Source organism: Moschus berezovskii, chromosome Y (assembly GCF_049115385.1).
Source record: "Moschus berezovskii isolate FMDL1 chromosome Y, NW_MosBer_1.0, whole genome shotgun sequence".
In the NCBI taxonomy this organism is placed as follows: domain Eukaryota; kingdom Metazoa; phylum Chordata; class Mammalia; order Artiodactyla; family Moschidae; genus Moschus; species Moschus berezovskii.
This window is the reverse complement of record NC_142489.1, coordinates 51,646,852-51,659,620: the sequence shown is the minus strand read 5'-3', so window position 1 is coordinate 51,659,620 and position 12,769 is coordinate 51,646,852.

The window sequence follows — 12,769 nt, the reverse complement described above, 5'->3', positions numbered from 1 at the left end:
GAGAAACTACAGCAAACAATGCAGAAATACAAAGGATCATAAGAGACTACTATCAGTAACTATATGCCAATAAAATGTACAACTGTGAAGAAATGAACAAACTCTTAGTGCAGTATAACTTTCCAAAACTGAAGCAGAAGGAAATAGAAACACTTAACAGACATGTCACAAGCACAGAAATATAAACTGTAGTCATAATTCTTCCAGCAAACAAAAGCCCAGAATCAGGTGGTCAAAGAGTTGAATTCTTAAAAAAAAAAAAAAAATTGACAAGAGCTAACACTTATTTTTCATTGACTATGCCAAAGCCTTTGACTCTGTGGATCACAACAAACTGTGGAAAATTCTGAAAGAGATGGGAATACCAGACCACGTGACCTGCCTCTTGAGAAATCGGTATGCAGGTCAGGAAGCAACAGTTAGAATTGGACATGGAAAAACAGACTGGTTCCAAATAGGAAAAGGAGTACGTCAAGGTTGCATATTTTCACCTTGCTTATCAACGTAATATGCAGAGTACATTCTGAGGAACACTAAGCTGGAAGAAGCACAAACTGAAATCAAGATTGCCGGGAGAAATATCAACAACCTCAGATGTGCAGATGACACCACACTTATGGCAGAAAGTGAAGAGGAACTCCAAAGCCTCTTGATGAAAGTGAAAGAGGAGAGTGAAAAAGTTGACTTGAACCTCAACATTCAGAAAACGAAGATCATGGCATCTGGTTCCATCACTTCATGGGAAACAGATGGGGAAACAGTGTCGGACTTCATTTTTTGGGCTTCAAAATCACTGCGGATGCTGATTGCGGTCATAAAATTAAAAAATGTTTACTCCTTGGGAGCAAAGTTATGATGTACCTAGATAGCATATTAAAAAGCAGGGAGAGTATTTTTCCATCCAAGGTCTGTCTAGTCAAGGCTATGCTTTTTCCAGTTGTCATGTATGGATGTGAGAATTAGACTGTGAAGAAAGCTGGTCGCTGAAGAATTGATGCTTTTGAACTGTGGGGTTGGAGAAGACTCTTGAGAGTCCCTTGGACTGTAAGGAGATCCACCTAGTCCATTCTAAAGGAGATCAGTCCTGGGTGTGCTTTGGAAGGACTGATCCTAAAGCTGAAACTCAAGTACTTTGGCCACCTCATGCGAAGAGTTGATTCACTGGAAAATACTCTGATGCTGGGAGGGATTGGGGGCCATTGGAAAGGGGATGACAAAGAATGAGATTGCTGAATGGCATCACCCACTTAATGGAGGTGAATTTGTGTGAACTCCGAGAGTTGGTGATGGACAGGGAGGCCTGGCGTGCTGTGATTCATTGGGTCCCAAAGAGTCGAACACGACTGAGCGAATGAACTGAACTGAACTGAACACTTATTCTACTCAAATTCTTCAGGAAATTTGCAGAGTTAGTGAAATTTCCATACTGATTCTATGAGGCCACTGTCACCCTGACCCCAAAACCAGACAAATACGCCACAAGAAAAGAAAACTACACTCTAGTAACACTGATGGACATAGATGCAAAAAACCTTAACAAAATCCTAACAAACAGAATCCAACAGCATTTTAAAAAGATCATACATCATGACCAAATGGGCTTTATCTCACGGATCCAAGGATTCTTTAATATCTGCAAGTCAATCAACGTAATACACCACGTTAACAAATTGAATGATAAAACACATATGATTATCTCAATAGATATAGAGAAAATCTTTGACAAAATTCAACATTCATTTATGACAAAAAACAAAACAAAACAAACAAACAAAAAAAAAAAAACTCCAGAAAGAAGGAATAGAAGGAACATACCTCAACATAATAAAAGTTATATATGACAAACAAACAGCAAAGATGATCCTCAATGGTGAAAAATTGAAAGTAATCCTCCTAAAGTCAGGAAGAAGACAAGAATGCCCACTCTCACCGCTACTATTAAACACAGATTTAGAAGTTTTAACCAGGCAATCAGAGAGGAAAAGAAATAAATGGAATCTCTATTGGAAAAGAAGAAATAAAACTGTGAGTCTTGGCCGATATCATGATCCTCTACATAGAAAACACTAAAGACTCCACCAGAAAATGACTAGTGCTGATAGTCCCTTGGACAGTAAGGAGATCCAACCATCCATTCTAAAGGAGATCAATCCTGGGTGTTCATTGGAAGGACTGATGCTAAAGCTGAAATTCCAATACTTTGCCAACGCATGCGACCAGTTGACTCAAGGGAAAAGACTCTGATGCTGGGAAGAATTGGGAGCGGGAGGAGAAGGGAAGGACAGAGAATGAGATGGATGGATGGCATCACCGACTCGATGGACATGAGTTTGTGTGAACTCCGGGAGTTGGTGTTGGACAGGGAGGCCTGGAGTGCTGTGATTCACGGGGACCCAAGGAGTCAGACACGAGTGAGTGACTGAACTGAACTGAACTAAACTGAAGCAATAAATATAGTAAAGTTGCAGGATGCAAAATTAACACCTAGAAATTCCCTGCATACCTATTTACTAACATTAGAAAACAGAAAGACAAATTTAGGAAACATTCTCATTCACCATTGAAATAAAAAGAATAAAATACTCAGAAATAAATCTACCTAAAGAAACAGAAGACATATATATATATATATAAAACTAAAAAAAAAAAAAAAAAACCCACTGATGAAAGAAATCATAGAGGACATAAATAGATGGAGAAATATAACATGTTTATGGATTGGAAGTATCAAAATAGTGAAAATGAGTATACCACCTAAAGCAATCTATAGATTCAGTGCAATCCCTATCAAGCTACCAAAGGTATTTTTCATAGAACTATAAACAAATAATGTCACAATTTGTATGGAAATACCAAAAACCTCGAATAACCAAGGCAATCTTGAGAAGGAAGAATGGACCTGGAGGAATGAACCTGCTTGACTTCAGGCTATACTACAAAGCTGTAATCATCAACACATTATGGTACTGGCACAAAGATAAAATATAGATCATTGGAACAAATAGAAAGCCCAGGAATGAAGCCACACACCTATGGATAACTTCTCTTTGAAAAGGGAGGCAAGTATCTACAATGGAAAAATAAAAATAAAGGTCTCTTAAACAAGTGGCGCTAGGAAATCTGGTCATCCAAGTGTAAAAGTATGACACCAGCAAAGAGGTAACACCTCATGCTGGTCAGAATGGATGCTACCTTAAAGTCTACACAAAAGATATTCTGGAGTGGTGTGGAGAAAGGAGAACCCTCTTACAGTGTTGGTGGATCAGCAAACTAGTATACGCATTATGGAGAACATTGTGGAGATTAGGTAAAAAACTGGGAACAGTACTGCCATATGACCTAACGATCCCACTGCCTGACATACACACCAAGGAAACAAGAACTGAAAGAGACACGTGTACCCCAATGGTCATCACAGCACTGTTTATAATTGCCAGGAAATGGAAGCAACCTAGATGTCCACTGACAGAAGAATGGATAAGAAATCTTTGGTACATATACACAAAGGAATATTATTCAGTCATTAAAAAGATTTAATTTGAATCAGTTCTAATGAGGTAGATGAAACTGAAGCCTATTACAGAAATAGAAGTAAATCAGAACAAAAAACACCACTACGCTACACTAATGCATATAACGAAATTTCAAAATATGATATCAATGACACTATAGATGAGACGGCAATAGAGACACAAATGTATAGAACAGTCTTTAGGACTCTGTGGGAGAAGGTGAGAGTGGGTTTATTTAAGAGAATATCATTGAAACATGTATATGATCATATGTGAAACAGATCATCAGTCCGGGTTCGATACATGAGACAAGGTGCTCAGGGCTGGTGCACTGGGATGACCTGGAGGTTTGGGATGGGAGTGGGGTGGAAGGAATGTCCAAATGAAGAACAATTGTAAACACATGGCTGATTCATGTCAATGTATGGAAAACCCACTCAATATTACAATTAGCCCCCAATTAAATAAATAAGTTTTTTCAAATGTGTTGGAGAAGGAAATGGCAACCCACTCCAGTGTTCTTGCCTGGAGAATCCCAGGGACGGGGGAGCCTGGTGGGTTTCTGTCTATGGGGTCACACAGATTCGGACACGACTGAAGTGACTCAGCAACAGCAACAACAACAGCAAAAATGTACCAAAAAAAAAAAAAAAAAAGGCCTGTTGGTCTTCACCAGTGATCCAGTGGCTTAAGAATTTGCCTGTCAATGCAGGGGACATGGGTTTGATCCTTGGTCTGAGGAGACCACACATACTAGCAAAGTAGATAAACCTGTGTACCCCCAAGTGCTGAACCTGAGAGCCCTAGAGCTTGTGCACCGAAACAGAAGACACTGCCATGAGAAGCAAGCTCATTGCAATGAAGAGTAGTCCCCAATTGCTGCAAGTAGAGAAACTTTCTGAACAGCAATGAAGACTCAGTGCAGCCGTAAATAAATAAATAAATACTAAAAATTATGAATAAATGAAATCTAGATACATAAATTTCTTCCATGTAATACGAAATTTTTGTATTTATTGATTGTCCAGGTGTTGATTTACCACTTGAAATATGGAATTCCTGTATTTCAAATAAGAAAATCAAGGGCAATATTTTCAAACAAAATATAAATTGTCTATATTTCATATATAAGTATCTTGGTGCATATTTTCGTATATGATTCTCTAAATTTCACATATGAAAATCTAGGTGTCAGTCCTATTTGAAAGTTGGAATTCTCTATAATTCACATTTGAAATGCAGGATGATTATATTTCCTACTGCTATTGTGGTATTCCCTAATTTTGTATGAAAATCTTGGTGTAGATTTTTGTAAATGAAGAATGCAAGTTTCTTTATTTCAATTCTTTATCATCAAAGCTACCAGGGAACTTTAATAGATTTAGGAAAACCTCCAAGATTTTATAAAATTAACACCAAAAAGGGATGTCCATTTCATTATAGCTAACTGTGACGCTAAAACAGGAAGTCAAGCGATACGTGGAGTAACAGACAAGTTTGGACTTGGGGTACAAAATGATGCAGAACAAAGGCTAAAGGCAGAATTTTGCAAATAGAAAGTTTAAAAATGAAAGCAGTAACAGACAGTGAATAGGCTCCAAAATGACTGGGGACAGATTACAGCCCTGAAAATATAAGACTCTTGCTCCCAGGAAGAAAAGCTATGACAAACCTAAACACAATGTACTGAGAAGCAGAGACATCGCTTTGTCAACAAAGGTCCATATAGGCAAAGCTAGGTTGTTTCCCAGTGGATATGTATGTTTGCCTCTCATGTGTGGCCCTACACAGCATGTCTTAGTTTCACTGAGTTAGACAAGGTGGTGGTCCATGTGATGGATTTGTTAGCTTCCTATGATGGTGGTATCAGTCTTTCTGCCCTCAAATGCCCTCTCTCAGCACCTACCATCTTACTGGGGTTTCTTTTCCTTTGGACGGGGAGTATCTCTTCCCTGCTCCTACAGCAAAACACAACCTCTGCTCCTTACATTGGGTGTGGGATATCTCCTCTTGACTGCTGGCTGCTCCGGTGCCACACAGCCACAACTCGCTGCTCCAACAAATTTGGAAAACTCCGCAATGGCCAAGGAATGGAAAAAGTCAGTTTTCATTCCAATCGCAAAGAAAAGCATTGCCAAAGAATACTCAAATTACTTAACAAAGAGCTTCATCTCACGTGCTGGTAAAATAATGCTCAAAATTCTCCAAGGCAGGCTTCAACAATATGTGAACCATGAACTTCCAGATATTCAAGCTGGTTTTGGAAAAGGGCAAAGGAATCAGAGATCAAAGTGTAAACATCCGCTGGATCTTTGAAAATACAAGAGAGTTCCAGAAAACATCTATTTATGCTTTATTGACTATGCCAAAGCCTTTGACTCTCTGGATCACAGTAAATTGTGGAAAATTTTTCAGGAGACGGTAATATCTCGATTCAACAAACATGAGTCTGTGCAAAGTGTTGGAGACACGGAAGGTCAGGGAACCCTGGAGTACTGCTATCCACGGTGTTGCAGAGTTGGATATGACAGATCAACTGAAAAATAGCAACAACTTGGTTTCATATTTGTCAATAAGGAGGAGATTTTCGAACCTTAAATATGGAATTCTGTATATGCCTTTAGAAAAATTACATGCTTCTTTATGAATGATGGACGTCTCACTATTTCTTTTATGAAAGTCTGCTTGGATATTTTACTTCTTAAACTATGAGGGATTCTATTACTCAGGCACCCAAATTTTACTGAAAATATGTTTACATATAATATGGAGTATTTCCATTTCAAATGTGAAAGTCAGAGTATGCTTGTCCTTATGTGATGTACTTCACATATGATTATGGGCACACTGTCGAATTTTTTGTTTCTTGTGTTGAAGTTTGACAGCAGACAGTCCTTCAGCAAAGAGGAAATTCTCAGTTTCACATATGAAAATCTAGGTGCAGATTTTAAGACATGAATTATGAAAGTCTCTGTAATTCATATTTGAAAATCTGGGGACCAAGTTTCCAACATGAGAATTATTGGTGTATCACATATGAAGATTTTGTTGAATGAAATATCCAATTTTTAATATTACAGTTATGAAATTCTGAATGCAGAGTTCTAGTCAAGGAATATGAAAGTCTCTATTTCACGTCTTAAATTACCGTCACCGATTTTCAACTTGAGTAGAGGAATTTTTTATATTTATCACTTGAAAATCTGTGTGCTAACATTCCTTCAAGAAATAAGGAATACTGTGTGTTAACATCAGGCATCTATTTCCCTACAATAAATATGGAATTCTATATATCATATAAAAAAATCGCTTGAGCGATGAATTTCTTTTTATTTCAGCAAAGACAATTTGAAGAAAAACCTTCTTCCGGGAAATATGGAATACTGTATATTTTGCATTTGAAAACTTGGGACAAGAATCAAATATGGAATATGAATTCTCAGTTATTCACATAAGAAAATTTGTGTCAGATTTTCATACATAATTTTTGCAATATTCCATGATTCGTTTAGATCTGTGCCAAACAGGCCATGTACATGCATCTATGTTTCCTGTAAGAAAATGTGGCCACATAATTCCCTACTTAAATTTAGTATTCTCTTTGATAGTATTTTAAAAAGCAGAGACATTACTTTGCCAACCAAGGTCCGTCTAGTCAAGGCAATGGTTTTTCCCGTGGTCATGTATGGATGTGAGAGTTGGACTGTGAAGAAAGCTGATCGCAGAAGATCGATGCTTTTGAACTGTGGTGTTGGAGAAGACTCTTGAGAGTCCCTTATACTGCAAGGAGATCCAACCAGTCCATTCTAGAGGAGATCAATCCTGGATGTTCATTGGAGGGACTGATGCTAAAGCTGAAGCTGCAATACTTTGGCCACCTCACGCGACGAGTTGACTCACTGGAAAAGACTCTGATGCTGGGAAAGGTTGGGGGCAGGAGGAGAAGGGGACGACCGAGAATGAGATGGCTGGATGGCATCACCGACTCTGTGGACATGAGTTTGAGTGTACTCCGGGAGTTGGTGATGGACAGGGAGGCCTGGCGTGCTGTGATTCAGGGGGTCGCGGAGAGTCGGACACGACTGGCCTACTGAACTGAACTGATATTAAATATTGAAAGGCTGGGTGAAGATATCCCTACATGATATATGAAAACAATCTATATTTACTTTTGAAAATCTGGGTGCCAATATTTCTACAGGAAACAGGTAAATCACTAGAGTAAAATTTGGATTTCTAGGTTGTGATGTTCCCACATGAAATATTAGATCTGCATATTTCACATATGGAAATCTGGATGCCATTTTTACCTCCGTGAAACATGGAGTTCACTTATGAATTTCTGAATGCAGATTTTGCTACATGATGCTCTGAAATTCTGTAAATATATCATTAGAAAATCTGTGTGTCCGTTTCCTACATTAAATATTAAATTCTCAGTATTTCCAAGACCTAAACCTGAGCAAAGTTTTTGTTACATGAAATATGTAATTGTTTTTCTTTCCCTTTTAAAAATCTGGTTTTAGACTTTCCAGCATCATAGACAGAATATGTGGAACTCATGCATAAAATGTGGGTACTAGAAAATCTTACATAAATTAAGAAATGCACGTTATTTCATGTACAAAAATCAAGGCACATATTTTCTTGCATGAAGTACGGTATTCTCAAGTGAAAGCTAAGGTTTAATAGAAAACAAAATTCTGTAAAATAATTATCCCTAAGTTAAAAATAAATAAACTAAGAAAACTGCCCAAAGCATGGTATTCTGTATTTTATATTTCATCATCTAGATGTAGATGTTTCTAACTGAAGTAGGGAATACTGTATAGCTCACATATTTAAATTTGTAAACAGAGTCTCTGATATGAGGTAATGAATTCTCTATATTTGACGTATGAAAAACTGCTGAGGAATTTTCGACATGGAAAGGTGGGATTTTTGTTCTTTCACACGTGAAAACCAGGATACATTCTGTCTTAGAAACGATGAACTGTACTTATTTCAGATATGAATATTTAGTGTAGTAATTTTACATGAAATTTGCATCTAGTTAAAGATGTTGTTTATCCAGAAATTATGTATGGATGTGAGAGTTGGACTATAAAGAAAGCTGAGCAGGAAAATTAATGCTTTTGAACTGTGATGTAGGAGAAGTCTCTTGAGAGTCTCTTGGATGGCTAGAAGAAATCCAAACAGACTATCCTAAAGGATATCAGTCCTGAATATTCCTTGCAAAGACTGGGGCTAAAGGTGAACTTCAATACTTTCTCCAGATGATGTGAAGAACTGACTCATTGGAAAAGACCCTGATGCTGTGAAAGGTACAATGTGGGAGGAGGAGGGGCAACAGATTATAACTGGAGAGCATACCGAATCATTGGACATGAGTTTGAGTAAACTCAGTGAGTTAGTGAAGGATAAGGAGTACTGACATGCTGTAGTTTATGGGGATGCAAAGATTTGAGCATGACAGACACAAAACTGAACTCAACTGAACATGGACCTGTCCATCTGAATAAGAACCAGTTTTCCTCTCAGTTAGTCTCTCCCATCAGGGAGCTTCCACAAGCCTCTTATCTTTATTTATCAGAGGGAATACAGAATGAAAATCATAACCACAGGAAACTGACCAAACTGATCACCTGGTCCATAGCCTTGTCTAACTCAATGAAATTATGAGCCAGGCATATAGGGTCACCCAAGATGGATGGGTCATAATGAAGGGTTCTGACAAAATATGGTCCTTGGAGAAGGGAATGGAAAACCGCTTCAGTATTTCGGCCTTGAAAAACCCATGAGCAGCATGCAATCCAAAATATAGCATACAGAAAGAGGAACTCCCAAGGTTGGTCTTTGACAAATATGCTATGACAGATCAGTGGAGAGGAAACGAAAGAAAGAATGAAGGCAGGGATCCAGAGTAAAAACAGAACCCAGTTGCAGATGTGACTGGTGATGAAATGAATTCTGATGCTGTAAAGAGTAATATTGCATAGGAACCTGGAAGATTAGGTCCACAGCTTTGTGAAGACCTACAAGAACTTCTAGAACTGACACCCATGAAAGATATCTTTTTCATCATAGGGGAATGGAATGCAAAAGTAGGAAATCTAGAGATACCTGGTGTAACAGGCAAATTTGACTTTGGAGGACAAAATATAGCCAGTCCAAAGAAACAGAACTTTGCCAAGGGAACACATTGCTCACAGAAAGCACTCATTTTCAGCAACACAAGTCAAGACTCTATACATGGACATAACCGGATGGTCATAACTGAAACCAGATTGATTCTTTTCTTTGCAGCCAAAGATGGAGAAACTATATACAGTCAGCAAAAATAAGACTGGGATCTATTGTGGCTCAGATCATGAACTCCTTATTGCCAAATTCAGATTTAAATTTAAAATAGTAGGGAAACGACTAGACTATTCAGGTAGGACCTAAATCATATCCCTTATGATTAGACAGGGAAAGTGACAAATAGATCCAAGGGATTAGATCTGATAGAGTTCCTGAATACCTACAGACAGAGGTTTGTGAAATTGTACAAAAGGCAGTGATTAAGACCATCCTCAAGAAAAAGAAATGCAAGAAGGCAAAATGGGTGTCTGGATATAACTTACAAATTACTGAGAAACGAACAGAAGCTAAAACAAAGGAGAAAAGGACAGATATATTCGTGTGTGCAGAGTTCCAAAGAAAAGGAAGGAGAGATAAGAACGTCTACCTCAGTGAAAGATGCAAAGAAATAGAGGGGAAAATTGGAATGGAAAAGACGAGATCTCTTCAAGATAATTAAAGATACAAAAGGAACATTTCATGCCAAGATGGTCAAAATAAAGAACAGACATGGTATGGACCTAATAGAAGCAGAATATATCAAAAAGAGGTGTGAAGAATACACAGAAAAACTATACAAACAGGATCTTCAATACAAAGATAACCTCGATGGTGAGATCATTCACCTAGACTCAGACACCTTGGAATATGTAGTCAAGTAAGATTGAAACCATGAAATTAAAAGACACTTACTCCTTGGAAGGAAAGTTATGACCAACCTTGATAGTATATTAAAAAGCAGAGACATTACTTTGTCAACAAAGTTCTGTCTAGTCAAAGCTATGGTTTTTCCCGTGGTTATGAATGGATGTGGGAGTTGGACTGTGAAGAAAGCATTCTTCACAGATCGCCGAAGAATTGATGCTTTTGAACTGTGGTACTGGAGAAGACTCTTGAGAGTCCCTTGTACTGCAAGGAGATCCAACCAGTCCATTCTAAGGGAGATCAATCCTGGGTGTTCATTGGAAGGACTGATGATACAGCTGAAACTGCAATATTTTGGCCATCTCATGGGACGAGTTGACTCACTCGAAAAGACTCTGATGCTAGGAAAGGTTGGGGGCTGGAGGAGAAGAGGACGACAGAGAATGAGATGGTTGGATGGCATTGCCGACTCTTTGGACATGAGTTTGAGTGAACTCCGGGAGTTGGTGATGGACAGGGAGGCCTGGAGTGCTGTGATTCATGGGGTCTCAGAGAGTCAGACACGACTGAGCGACTGAAGTGAACTGAACTGAACTGAATTCTTATGAAGCATCATATGGAGAAAACTAGTGGAGCTGATGGAATTCCAGTTAAGTTATTTCACAGGCTAAAAGACGATTCTGTGAAAGTTCTACTCTCAATATGCCGGCAAATTTGAAAAACTCAGCAATTGCCCCAAGACTGGAAAAGTTCAGTTTTCAGTCCAATCCCAAAAAATGTTCACATTACCACACATTTGCCCCCATGTCAAATGGTAGAAAAGTAATGCTCAAAATTCTCCCTTCCAGATTCAACAGTACATGAACAACGAACTTCAACATGTTCAAGCTGGATTTAGACAAGGGTAGGAAAAGAAAGATCAAATTGCCAACATCCATGAGAATCATCAGAAAAGCAAGAGATCTCCAAAAATAAGAAAAACCGAAACCTCTATTTCTGCTTCATTGTTATGCCAAAGCCTGTGACTGTGTGGATCACAACAAATTGTTAACTAATAATGATAATAATAAAATGGTGGGAAAACAAGACCACCTGACCTACCTCTTGAGAAATCTATATCTAGGAAAAGAAGCAATAGAATATGAAACGACAGGTTGCTTCCAAATCAGGAAAAGATTGTTCCAAGGCTGCATATTGCCACCCTGCTTAATTAACCTCTATATAGTGTAAAAGTTGCGAAATGCCAATCTGGATGATTCACAAGCTTGAATTAATACTGCTGGAAGAAATACAAATAACCTCTATGAAGTAGATTCACTTCAGTTCAGTTCAGTCGCTCAGTCGTGTCCAACTCTCCGCAACCTCATGAATCACAGCACACCAGGCCTCCCTGTCCATCACCAACTCCCGGAGTTCACTCAAACTCATGTCCACAGGGTCGGTGATGCCATCCAGCCATCTGATTCTCTGTAGTCCCCTTCTCCTCCATCCCCCAACCTTTCCCAGAATCAGAGTCTTTTCCAGTGAGTCAACTCATCTCATGAGGTGGCCAAAGTATTGCAGTTTCAGCTTTAGCATCAGTCCCTTCAATGACCACAAAGGATTGATCTCCTTTAGAATGGACTTGTTGGGTCTCCTTGAAGTAAAAGGGACTCTCAAGAATCTTCTCCAACACCACAGTTCAAAAGCACCAATTCTGCGGTGATCAGCTTTCTTCACAGTCCAACACTCACATCCATACATGACCACGGGAAAAACCATAACCTTGACTAGATGGATCTTATTTGGCAAAGTGATATCTCTGCTTTTTAATATACTGTCAAGTTTGGTCATAACTTTCCTTCCAAGGAGTAAGAGTCTTTTAATTTCATAGCTGTTGTCAGCATCTGCAGTGATTTTGGAGCCCAAAAAAATAAAGTCTGACATTGCTTCCACTGTTTTCCCATCTATTTCACATGAAGTGATGGGACCAGATGCCATGATCTTCGTTTTCTGAATATTGAGCTGCAAGTCAACCTTTTCACTCTCCCCTTTCACTTTCATCAAGAGGATTTTGTGTTCCTCTTCACTTTCTGCCATAAGGGTGGTGTCATCTGCGTATCCCAGGTTATTGATATTTCTCCCAGCAATCTTGATTCCAGCTTGTGCTTCTTCCAACTCAGCGTTCCTCATGATGTATTCTGCATATAAGTTAAATAAGCAGGGTGACAATATACAGCCTTGACGCACTCCTTTTCCTATTGGAACCAGTCTGTTGTTCCATGTCCAGT